Below are 12190 nucleotides of genomic sequence, written 5' to 3'. Positions count from 1 at the left end.
TTGATACATGTCCCAGATTCCCTGTCCCTTGGGGAGTGAGGACATCTCTGAGGTGTGATCTATGTAGTTGCCCGGATACTTCCAGCCTAGCTGAGCCTTAGCGTCCACGCCAGCATCAGGCCCACTTCAGGACTCCTAGTTCCTCTGGGACTTGGACACAGTAAGACGACTGCTCCCCCCCATTAATACAATTATACATATATATCTATCTACACGTACATGTGTGTGTTTGTGTATATATATATATAAACATGTATCTCTATATATGTATGCTGTGTGCGTGCTTAGTTGCTTAGTTGTGTCTGACTCTTTGCCACCCCATGGACTGTAGCCCGCTACAGAATCCATGGGGATTCTCCAAGCAAGAATACTGGAGTGGGTTGCCATGCCCTCCTCCAGGGGATCTTCCCAATCCATGGATCGAACCCAGGTCTTCCACATTGCAGGCGGATTCTTTACTGTCTGAGCCACTAGGGAAGCCCCTATATATGTGTGTGTGTATATATATATATCCTGTGCATAATAAAAGATACATGTATTTATATATATAATTTTATGTTACATACAGTGTATACGTATAACATGTAGTGGCTTCCCTGTTGGCTCAGACTGTGGAGAATCTGCTTGCAGTACAGGAGACCTGGGTTCTAGCTCTGGGTCAGGAAGATCCCCTGGAGAAGGAAATGGCAACCCACTCCAGTGTTCTTGCCTGAAATTTCAAAGACAGAGGAGCCTGGCAGGGCTACAGTCCACGGGGTCACAAAGAGTCGAACATGACTGAGTGACTTCACTTTCACTTTCATAAATGCAGTCACAAAATAGATATATGACTATTGCAATAGTTACATGACTAAGTATGCTACATATCATACATACCATGTTATATACACACACACATGTACAATCATATGTTATATATATATGTTATACATGTATGATATGTAACATTATACCTAGTCATATAATTATTGCAGTAGTCATATATCTATTTTATGACTGTGTTGGTATAAAGATAAATATAACCCAGGCTGGATTCACAGCTTTATATTCATTACTATTATGTTCATTTTTTTCCCCTGACTTTATTTTTATTAATAACTAAAAAATTTTTTTTAGGCTGCCCCACAAATGGCAACCCACTCCAGTGTTCTTGCCTGGAGAATCCCAGGGACGGCAGAGCCTGGTGGGCTGCCGTCTATGGGGTTGCACAGAGTCGGACACGACTGAAACAACTTAGCAGCAGCAGCAGCACACAGCATGTAGGTTCTTAGTTCCCTGACTAGGGATTGAACCCATGCTCTCTGCCATGGAAGTTCAGAGTCTTAACTGCTGGACCACCAGGGAAGTCCCCTTTTCTCCTGATTTTAAAAGAAATTAACCCTAAACGACCCGTGACCCATTGTGCCATCTATCCTCGTGGGATTGCCTTATCACAGTGCCCCTGTGATAAGAACTCAGATTTGTGAGTTCTTTGTTATTATCATAATAACAAATTTATTATTTATTATCAAATAACAATATTATCATAATAATGATGTTATTATCATCATCCTTTCATGATAGGAATCTGCTCAGAGAGGTGGTTGCAATGGCCGTGGTCACACAGCATCGCCTGACACTGCTCTTCCACATCACGAGGACAATGGTCATGTTTCCTGAGTGTACACAATGTGCTGAGGACTGTTCTGAGCACTTTACGGTGCTGCCTTGGTTTATTTTCATACGAACCTTCCCTACTAGGGAGGCCATAGTAAGATTCCCACTTTCTGGATGAGGAGACTGATGCTCAAAAGAGGAAAGTGGCTTGCCCAAGGTCACACAGCTAGACAGTAGGATTATCTCTGGCACCTGAGCCTGTGCTTTGAATTACAATGTCATGCTGTCTTTCTCACAAGCAGAGGCAAAATATTTGCTCCTTAAGCTCCTATCTCACCCCAAGTGCTTTCCATTCATGATCTTATTTATCCCTGTGCAAACTACTGGCTTCAAGAACTACAGTTGGTTATGCCCATTTTATAGTGGAGGAAGTGGTGCCCAGAGAGGTTGAGTGACTTTCCCACAGTCACACAGCTGGAAAGTGGCAGAGATGAATTTGAACCCGAGAGTCTCTGACTTTTGGAGCTTGGGCTTTTGCCCTTGATTCTGCCTCCAAAGACATCATGCTGGGGCGGGGCTTAGGGGATGACGTGCCAAGCCCAGAGGGCATGAGAGAGGCAAGGCCAGCCTGCCTCCTCTCCAGACTGTCTGCCCCTGGGACCCCGCCTCACTCACACAGCTGCCAGGGATCAAAGTCTGCTCTGAGATGTATTTGCTGCGAGTTCTAAACAAACGGGTGTTAGCATGGAGCTAAGAGAAACATTGGGAGGACGAGGTATATGAAAGCCGACTGGCCTTTCAAGTCCCGGTGATTGATCAGCCTCCTCTTTGGTCCCATGCTCTCGGGGGGGGGGAGGGGGGGCAGGATGGAGGGGTGGGTAGACTCCAGCCCCGGAGCATCAAGGCTGAGCAGTGGGCTACCAAGCTGGTACCTCGACACCGCCCAATTCATCTCCCTTCCATCCTGGAGAAAACTCCCTTTTCAGTTGACGAGCCCAGAAAGCCAAAACACACAAAATAATAATAAGAAACTACCGATTATTAATGGATTATGCTAACCATGCTAAGCACGTCACATGCATTGCTCCTTTTAAGCCAAATCACAAGGCATGTGTCTTTATTGACCCATTTCACAGATTGAGCTAAGAACAGAGAGCTATTCACTAGTGAGACTGGATTCTACTCGGCACACAGCAGATGTTGAGTGAGCAAGTCTGTGGGGCACGGTTCCTGTTCTCCACTTGTTCACACTCTTCATGTGGCAACAGAGAGAGAAAGAGACCCTGTGGTCCAGCCCTGTGAAGAGGCAGGGCTGGGCAGAGGGAATGCTTGCTATGGGCAGCCTGGCTGTTTATGCTAGAATTACTCCCTTCTGATTGAGTCAAAGTCAGTTTTGATGGGTGTTTATCCCAGGCTTGATGGTTAGATTTTTTTAATTTAAAATTTTTATTGAAATACAGTTGATTTATAATGTTGAGGTGTACAGCAAAGTGATTCAGCTACGTATTTTCTTTGTCAGCTTCTTTTTCATTACAGGTAATTGCAAGATATTGAATATAGTTCCCTGTGCTATACAGCAGGTCCTTGTAGGTCATCTGTTTTATATATAGCAGTGTATATCTGTAAATCCCAAATTCTAAATTTATGCCTCCCCCACCCTTTCCTCTTTGGTGACTGTAAGTTGGTTCTCTATGTCTGTGAGTCTACTTCTGTTTGTTAAATAAACGTATTTGTATCCGTTTTCAGGTTCCACCTATAAGTGATATCATATAAAGTTTGTCTTTATCTGACTGACTTTTCTTAGTTTGACAATCTCTAGGTCCATCCCTGCTGCTGCAAATGGCATTATTTCATTCTTTTTTATGGCTGAGTAATATTCCATTGTATATACATATCACATCTCCTTTATCCCATTCGTCTGCTGATGGACACTTAGGTTGCCTCCATGTCTCGGCTACTGTAAACAGTGCTGCTATGAACATTGGGGTGCGTATATCGTCTTGAGGTAGAGTTTTCTCTGGATATGTGCCCAGAAGTGGAAGTGTTGGATCATGTGGTAGCTCTAGTTTTAATTGTTTTTTAATTTTAAGAACCTCCATATTATTCTCCATAGCGGCTATACCAATTTACATCCCCACCAACAGTGTGGGAGGGCTACCACTTCTCCACACCCTGTCCAATATTTGTTATTTGTAGACTGATGATGGCCATTCTGACTAGGAGAACCTTACCTCTCCAAGCAGCTCAGAGAAGATAAACGTCTAGGGATGGTCAATAACCTGTGTGTGTGTGTGTGTGTGTGTGTGTTGAGCAGAGAAGCGGAAAGGACATGGCATTTGAGTGCCTGAGATGCTTGGAGTGAACCTCGACTTTGCTGGGGTGTTTGAACATTCACCGAAGGGCTCTGGGCTACCCCATCAAGATCTGGGGCAGGAAAGTGGTATGGTAGATCTAATTTCAACCCCCGTCGACCACACATGGTTCCCAGCACCCTGTGAAGTCAGCTGCTTGCACCAGGACATCATTCTCGTGTTCCAAACTACGCAGCAGCGACCTCTCTACAGCTGCGCTTACGTCTTAGGAAATATTTGGGGACAGGAGGCAGATACAATACCTAGTGAGGAAGAACGAGGTGTGGGCTTCAGCTCACCTGTCTATTCTCAGGGCTCAGGATTCACATGATGTTTGGGTGGGTCTTGATGAGGGGAAAGAGAAAAATCAAGTGGCTGAGTTTTCCTAAATATATTTGAATGGACAAACATGTGCCATGGGGCATCTGTGAAATAACTCTCTTGCAGGGTTCTTCTGCACATTCCTTGGCACACCTCCATGCTCCACAATCCTCTCAAACATCGGGCAGTTCTCAGCTGTGACAAAAGCCATCCATCCCCCCGAGAGGGCTGGGGTCGGGGCTGGGACCGCTGTTGAAAGCCTGCAGCATCAATAGAACAGGATGCAATTCATGTACTTTTCATTCCCCATAGAATGATTTCTCTCTGCTTACTTGAAACTTGCCTTTTATTTCTTTATGTTCCTGGAAGATGTAGCACCATAGGCCTAGAAAACAGGCTTAGAGGTCACGGTGTGGAACTCTGACTGGGGCGGGGGTGACTGCGATTCAATGAAGGTGTTAGAGCACAGGTTCTGTGCTTGTCTATTTCGAATCCTGGCTCTATCGCTGACTATAGTGTGTGCTGGTAAACATTTCACAATGGCTCTTGGGGAAAAAAAACCAAAACCCTGTCACGTAGCGTGTGCCAGCTACCATGGTGTGTGTCCCTAGTGCCTGGTGTGTACCAATGTCACTGCATGTGGAGTTGGGACGAGATGCACAGTAGCACCCCACTATATAAAATCTCCACCAGCCAGGGACTTCCCTGGTGGTCCAGTGGTTAAGACTCTACTTTCACTGCAGGGGCGGGGCAGGGGAGGGGGGGATGTGTTCCATAAGATCCTGCATGCTGTGTGGTGTAGTTAAATAAATAAATAAAAATTTTAAAGGGTGAAGATTTAATGAAACTAATAATTAAAAAATTTCCACCAGGTAGAAGTAACCGCAAGAACATGTATAACAGCAAGATGTACTAAGACAATTAGGAAGTGATGAGTTTGGAGTTAATTTTCAGTTTGTGGTCTTGGGGTTTCTGAGGATGGGGACACAGCTTTTCTAACACAGCATACATTTCTATTTCTCTCACGGGAAACAGAGACTGCGACAAGGTGGGGAGATGGGGTTTGCCACCTGCCACATTGCCACGTTCTGGGGGCTCCTTGTGTATTTCAGCTCATTTTTTTTCTAGCCTGATATATCTTGTCTATCTATCCATCCACCCATCCATCCATCCATTTATCTGCCTATCTGTCTGTCTACCTACCTATCTGTCTATGTATCCATCGACCCATCCATCCATTTATCTGCCTATCTATCATCTGTCTCTATGTGCACTTCGTCGTGTCCAAGTCTTTGCAGTCCCGTGGACTGTGGCCTGCCAGACTCCTCTGTCAATGGAATTTCCCAGGCAACAATACTGGAGTGGGTTGCCATTTCTTCCTTCAGGGGATCTTCCCAACTCAGGTATCGAACCCAGGTCTCCTGCATTGCAGGCTAATGATTTGCCACTCAGCCGTCTGGGAAGCCCTTATCATCTGTCCACTTATCATCTATATAGTTATATTATCTTCTAGGAAATTGCTATCCAAGTAGCGACACGATTTTATATTTGCTTAAGTTCCAAAATTCTTATTATAAAAATGGCATATATTAACTCTGAAAATAGATATAAACCAGTCTCTGGAATCCAGCAAATGTTTACTAAATCTTAGGTACTATTCCTTGAGAATACGCCCATCCATTTTGTTGAACTGATGAAAGAAGATGAAAAGTAAGTGTTTTCTTCCAACCCAGATGGGACCACTGTAAATTTTCTAGTGTAGGCGCCTCTACTCTCTTGCTATGCTGCTGCTGCTAAGTAGCTTCAGTCCTGTCCTACTCTGTGTGACACCATGGACGGCAGCCCACCAGGCTCCCCGGTCCCTGGGATTCTCCAGGCAAGGACACTGGAGCGGGTTGCCATTGCCTTCTCCAATGCATAAAAGTGAAAAGTGAAAGTGAAGTCGCTCAGTCCTATCTGACTCTTGGTGACCCCATGGACTGCATTCTTCCACGCTCCTCCATCCATGGGATTTTCCAGGCAAGAGTACTGGAGTGGGGTGCCAAAGACAAAAAAACCTCATAGGACTATCTGGTACATGCTGTTTCATGCTCTGTTTTATTTAATTAATTGTAAACACAGAATGCAGCTCTCGACGACCTGCAAGAAAAGATGGTGTCAATGGAGCGAGTCATGTAACTGCAGGGAATTACTGTCATTATAATATCTACTGGCAACCTCCACATTAATCTCTGAAGTTTTTTGCCTCTGATCTGCTTCGGAGGTTCGGGCCCCTGAAGCTTCTGCCTTTTCAGAGTTAAGCCCATCGCCCATCTGTCCCCAGCATCGACATCTCTGCTCAGCGCCGGGCCCTTCTGAGACCTGCGGGGACAGTGGCCAGGGGTCCCCCCTAGCCCCGCTGAGCCCCGCCCCGCGGGCTGCTCGGTTCACTCCGTCACGTGTGCGTCCCTCGTGTCCACCCGCCTCTCCCCTCCGTGCGCGTCTATAATCTTGCGCTCTGGGGAGGGTCCTGGGCAACAGCTGCCTTTGATCAGCCCAACATCTGGGAGACTCGGCACTTCAAGAACGCTGACTGGTGATCAAAGATGAGAACGCTGTGACAGCGGAGACTTGGCTAGGACCCAGCCTGGCTAAATGCACTGATGGGGGAGGGAAGGAAGGCTGGGGGGAGTGTCGGCTGGCCGGCGGGGCGGAGGGCGGGAGCGAAGAACAACCCACCCAGCCGCGAGGGCTTGGCTGCAGGGGCTGTTAGGAGCATGGGCTTTGCTTCTGGGACCTTGACTCTCCATGCCTCAGTTTCCTCCTCTGCAAAATGGGGATTATTAGTGTGAGGACAAAATGGGATGAGAAAGGAAGAGCGTTTAGAACAGAAGCCTGGCTCCCAGTTTGAGCTCATAAATGCCAGCTGTCGTTGCCGCTATTAGGGCCGCTGGTATTCCTAGAGCCAGATCTTGGAGGGACTGAGCGTCTGCATATTCTCCAAAGCTTTAGTGCCTACTAATTTTTTTTTTTTTAATTTACTTATTTGGCTGTGCCAGGTCTTAGTTGCAGTATGCAGGATCTTAGTTCCCTGTCCAGGTACTGAACCTGGGCCCCCTGCATTGGGAGTGAAGAGCCTTAACCACTGGACCACCAGGGAAGTCCCAGTGCCTACTGATTTTTAATGATTTATTTAGAGCCTCAGTTTCTCCATCAGTAAAATGGAGAACCACACAAGATATTGAAATTCAGCAAGGATTATTGCTTTTCCAGGTGGTGCTAGTGATAAAGATCCCACCTGCTAATGCAGGAGATGTAAGAGATGCAGGTTTGGTCCGTGGGTCGGGAAGATCTCCTGGAAGAGGAAATGGCAACCCACTCCAGTATTCTTGCCTGGAGAATTCCATGGGCAGAGGAGCCTGGGGGGCTACAGTCTATGGGGTTGCAAAGAGTTGGACACCACTGAAGCGACTTAGCACACATTGCTTTTCCATTTGATTGGTGGAGAAACTGAGATCTGGAGATGTGAAGTCATGCAACCAGCAAAGAGCCCAGGATCTACCCATCTGGGAACTGGTCCTAACTGGAGGGTTGGGCTGCTGCTCCATGGGCCCAATGCAAAGCCACTGGGATTTCTGCTCAAGCCAAGAATTCTCCCTTTATCTCCTGCAGGCTGGGTTCAGTAACATTACTACCAACAGCAGCGGGTTATTTTTTATTTTATTTTATCTAGTTTTTTTTTTTTTTTTTTTTGGATGTAGACCATTTTTTTCAAGTCTTCATTGAGCTTGTTACAATATTGCTTCTGTTTTATGTTTTGCTTTCTTGGCCCCAAGGCATGGGGGATCTTAGCTCCCCAACCAGGGATCAAACTCACACCCCCTGTATTGGAAGGCCAAGTCTTAACCGCTGGACCGCCATGCAAGTCTTTATTTTATATTATTTTTGGCTTTCAGTGTCTTATTAAAATACAACATACACACAGCAGAATGCATGTATCAACACACTGAATGGGCCCAAACTAAAGGCACCCATGGAACCAGCAACCAGATGGAGAAGCAGACATTCCCAGCTACCCCTCCCCCAACTCCGGAGACTCCCTCTGTGCCCTTCCGGTCACTAACCCTCTCCATGGAAACGGCTTAAATTGTTTTTATTTATTGCATGCTCACCAGGAGCTAGGAGAGACAGGAAATCGCTTGGCAGGCCTTGGCCTCACATGAACTTTGCAACAGCACTCTGAAGCTTGCCCTGTTAACATCCCTATTTTACAGATGAGCAAACAGAGGCACAGAGAATCAAAGGAACTTGCCCAAGGTCACACACTGGTCAGTGAGGCTTCAAAATCTCATGCCCTGGCTGTAGGACTGTGAGCCCTTGCTGTTAGAAGGATGATGCTCTTGGAAGTAGTCAGTACAGAAAAAGTGGTAGGTACTCAATTGTGTCCGACTCTTGCGACCCCATAGGCTGTAGCCCACTAGACTCTTCTTGTCTCTGGGATTCTCCAGGCAAGAATACTGGAGTGGGTAGCCATTCCCTTCTCCAGGGGATCTTCCCAACCTAGGGATTGATCCTGGGTCTCCTGGGTCTCCTGCATTGCAGGCAGATTCTTTACCATTGGAGTCCCCATGGAAGCCTGGTGCATACAGAGAGTAGTTCTGATTTTTGGAGGAGAAGGGGTTTTAGGGAAGAAGCAACTTACATATGATAATTGTGAAACACATCGAGGCTTTTAGGAAATAGAGCTGCTCCTATTTCAGTGGCCCCGAGGGCTTTTACCGATGCTCCTGAGCCCCTGATAAGCTGTGGTCAGTGGCTTGCCTTCAGGGACTGGATACGGCCGCCGGACCTCTCTCCTCTCACCAGTTCTCTCCTCCAAGAGCTTCATCAGTTCATAGAGGGACATGCAGATGGCACCAGAGAGAAGCCCTCTCCCTTGTCCCTCAGCCTGTGTCTGAAAGCAGAGCTTGAGGCAAGGGTTCATGTACAGGCATTTGGCTTGGAAAGTGATGTGAGGGAGGAGGAATGAGGGGCAGGGAAAGAAGGAGAGCCAGTGTGGGCATGTGTCACTGATTTGGCCATGGCTACAGGCAGCTGCTTACAGACATGGCTTTAATCTCTGGATCGAGAAGATCCTCTGGAGGAGGGCATGACAACCCACTCCAGTATTCTTACCTGGAGAATCCCATGGACACAGGAACCTGGCAATCTACAGTCCATGGGTTTGCAAAGAGTCAGACATGACTGAAGCCACTTAGCATGCACACACGCATGCATAGGCAACTGGTGCGGTTGCTGCAGGACCAAGGAAGCCTCATGGAGTGCCTCTCAGAGCATCTGCGCATGACATGAAAGAAGGAAGCATTTCTCCATTGGCTCCCATCTGCCACTGGTCAAAGTGACCTCATGACTATTAACTGGCCTCCCACTTTTAGGTTGTTCATTGGTGAACCAGTCTCCACATCAGTGGCAGAGGTAAGAGGTGGGTTTGAGTAGATAGAAGAGGTGCACAAAGAATCTGAGAACCTGGATGCCACTCCCCTCAGAACCTGTGGGCTGAGGCTGGCGTGTGCTCTCCACAGCCAACTGGTCAACCTCACCTGTTGTCCTTCCCCCTCCCACTGTCCACCCAAGTGAAATCACTCCCTCCATCCTTTGCTTTGACACCATCTCTGACAACACAAGATGGCCCCTGCCTGACTTTAAGACATCCTTGATGACTTCTCCGGTGGTCCAGTGGTTAAGAATCTGCCTGCCAGTGCAGGTTTGATCCCTGGTCTGGGAAGATTCCACCAGTTACAGGGCAACTAAGTCCATGCACCACAACTACTGAACCATGTACCGCAACTACTCAAGTCTGAGCGCCCTAGAGCCTGTCGACAACAAGAGAGGCCATCGCAGTGAGAAGCCCAAGCAACGCAACTAGCGAGTAGCCCTCTCTCGTTGCAACTAGACGAAAGCCTGTATGAAGCAACAAAGACAGCATGATCCAAAAAAAAAAAAGACATTCTTGAGATGTATTTTGCGGATATTCTCATTGTGAAATTCTAACCCCTAGTCCCTCAGAATGTGACCTTATTTGGAAATAGGGTCACTAAAGATATAATCAGATGATGTCATGCTGGTGCAGGGCGAGCCCCCAATCCAGTATGACTGTTGTACTTCTACGAAGGGGAACATGGGACATGGGCATGCATGCAGCGTGAACACCATGTGAAGATGAAGGCAGAAATGGGAGTGAAATGTCTGCAAGCCAAGGGATGTTGAAGATTGCTAATCAACCCACAAGAAGCCAGGGTAGAGGCCAGGAGCAAACAGACCCTCCTTCATATCCTCAGAAGGGATCACCTTTGCTGACACCTTGATCTTGGACTTCCAACCTCCAGGACCATGAGAATAAATTTCTACTGTACCAGCCACCCTGTTGATGGTACTTGGTGACAGCAGCCTTAGCAGACTAATAAACACCCTAAAATAGAAAATTTCGGTGCTGCCAAGGAGAGGAACTTCTCTTTTCCGATGTGTTTTGGGTCATGGGCCATGCAAATCATCAAACAAAATGACAGATCCTCTCTACAAAAATCTCAGGTGCAGGGAGCATTTTGGAAACAAGGTTTGGAAATTCTTGAATATCGGAGACATGTTACTGCTCAGAGGAGAACAGTTTTAGGCAGACATGAAGAAGCATCCCCGAGCTGATGAAGTCCAGTGGATTTGATCTACAGATGTTCTTTGTATGAACGACCTTTGTTGAAACATAAATCACGAGAAGGGAGAGAAGCCCGAAACCTTTCATGATGGAAGGAGTGTGAACAGCAAGAACCGTGGGCAAGGGTTTGGTGTGAATAAAGCCCCCTTGAGTCATGTCATAGCTTCCGGCTCCCAGGAGAGGCTCTCCAATGCTGGTCCCTTTCTGCCAGCCCCTGGAAGCTAGGGATGTATAAACAGGATCTAGCACTTGCAGACCAGAAAAAATTACATGGGGCTGTTCATTTTAACCAGATCGCCAGGTTTTCAGCAGATTTGCACCATCAATGCCCTGTTCAGATTCCCTTCACTTTTTTCTTTTTTTGGCATATTCTGTGCAAACATCCTCTGGCTTCCTTGAACTTTTGCTCCTCAAAGCTGCACCTGGAGCTGTCTTTGGAAGTCTGCTCCCAGGCTGCCCACTGCTCTGCTTGCAAACCCAGAGTGCTGAGATACCAGGAGATAGACTACACCCTGGGCACCACCCTTGGCTATCAACCGACCGGTTCAGAAGTGTGAAAGCTCGATTTCTTTGCCTTGATGAGTTGAGGCGAGCTGTGAGGCAAAATTTATGCTCCCGAGCTCCCCACAGGATCAGGCTAAGCTGAGGCTTTGTGGAGACCCCACCCTGACTTGGCCTCTTCCGTATCTCCCTTCTGCTTTCCCCCATCACCTGTTGCTTCCTCCTGGAGCACTTCCTAAATAAATCACATGGCAGGAAACTTCTAGTGTCCCTTCCTGCTTCTGCGAACCTGATGTCAGTGGGGGTGGTTTAGTCCGTTCTGAGCATCCCAAGTACCTTCTCAAATAGGCCTGGACTGTCTCCTGTGGGCTTGATCCAAATTTTGTTTAAGTAATAAGAGGAGAAAGAATAGCTGGAGATAATATTATGAGAGATTAACCAGGGAAAATGTCCTTCTGTTAATAAAGTGATCAAGGCAGGCGGTCTGAGCAGAAGGCAGAGTTTCTCCATCTCGACATTACCGATATTTGGGGCTTGATAGTTCTTTGGATTGAGGGGCTGTCCTGGGCATTGGAGGAGGTTGAGCAGCCTCTTTGGCTTCTTCTCACTAGATGCTAGTGACCAATTGCGAGCACCAAGAATGTCCTCAAACATTGACTGTTGCTGCTGCTGCTAAGTCGCTTCAGTCGTGTCTGACTCTGTGCGACCCCAGAGACGGCAGCCCACCAGGCTC

The sequence above is a fragment of the Bos taurus genome, chromosome 17 (assembly GCF_002263795.3).
Source record: "Bos taurus isolate L1 Dominette 01449 registration number 42190680 breed Hereford chromosome 17, ARS-UCD2.0, whole genome shotgun sequence".
In the NCBI taxonomy this organism is placed as follows: domain Eukaryota; kingdom Metazoa; phylum Chordata; class Mammalia; order Artiodactyla; family Bovidae; genus Bos; species Bos taurus.
This window is presented reverse-complemented; position numbering follows the sequence as displayed.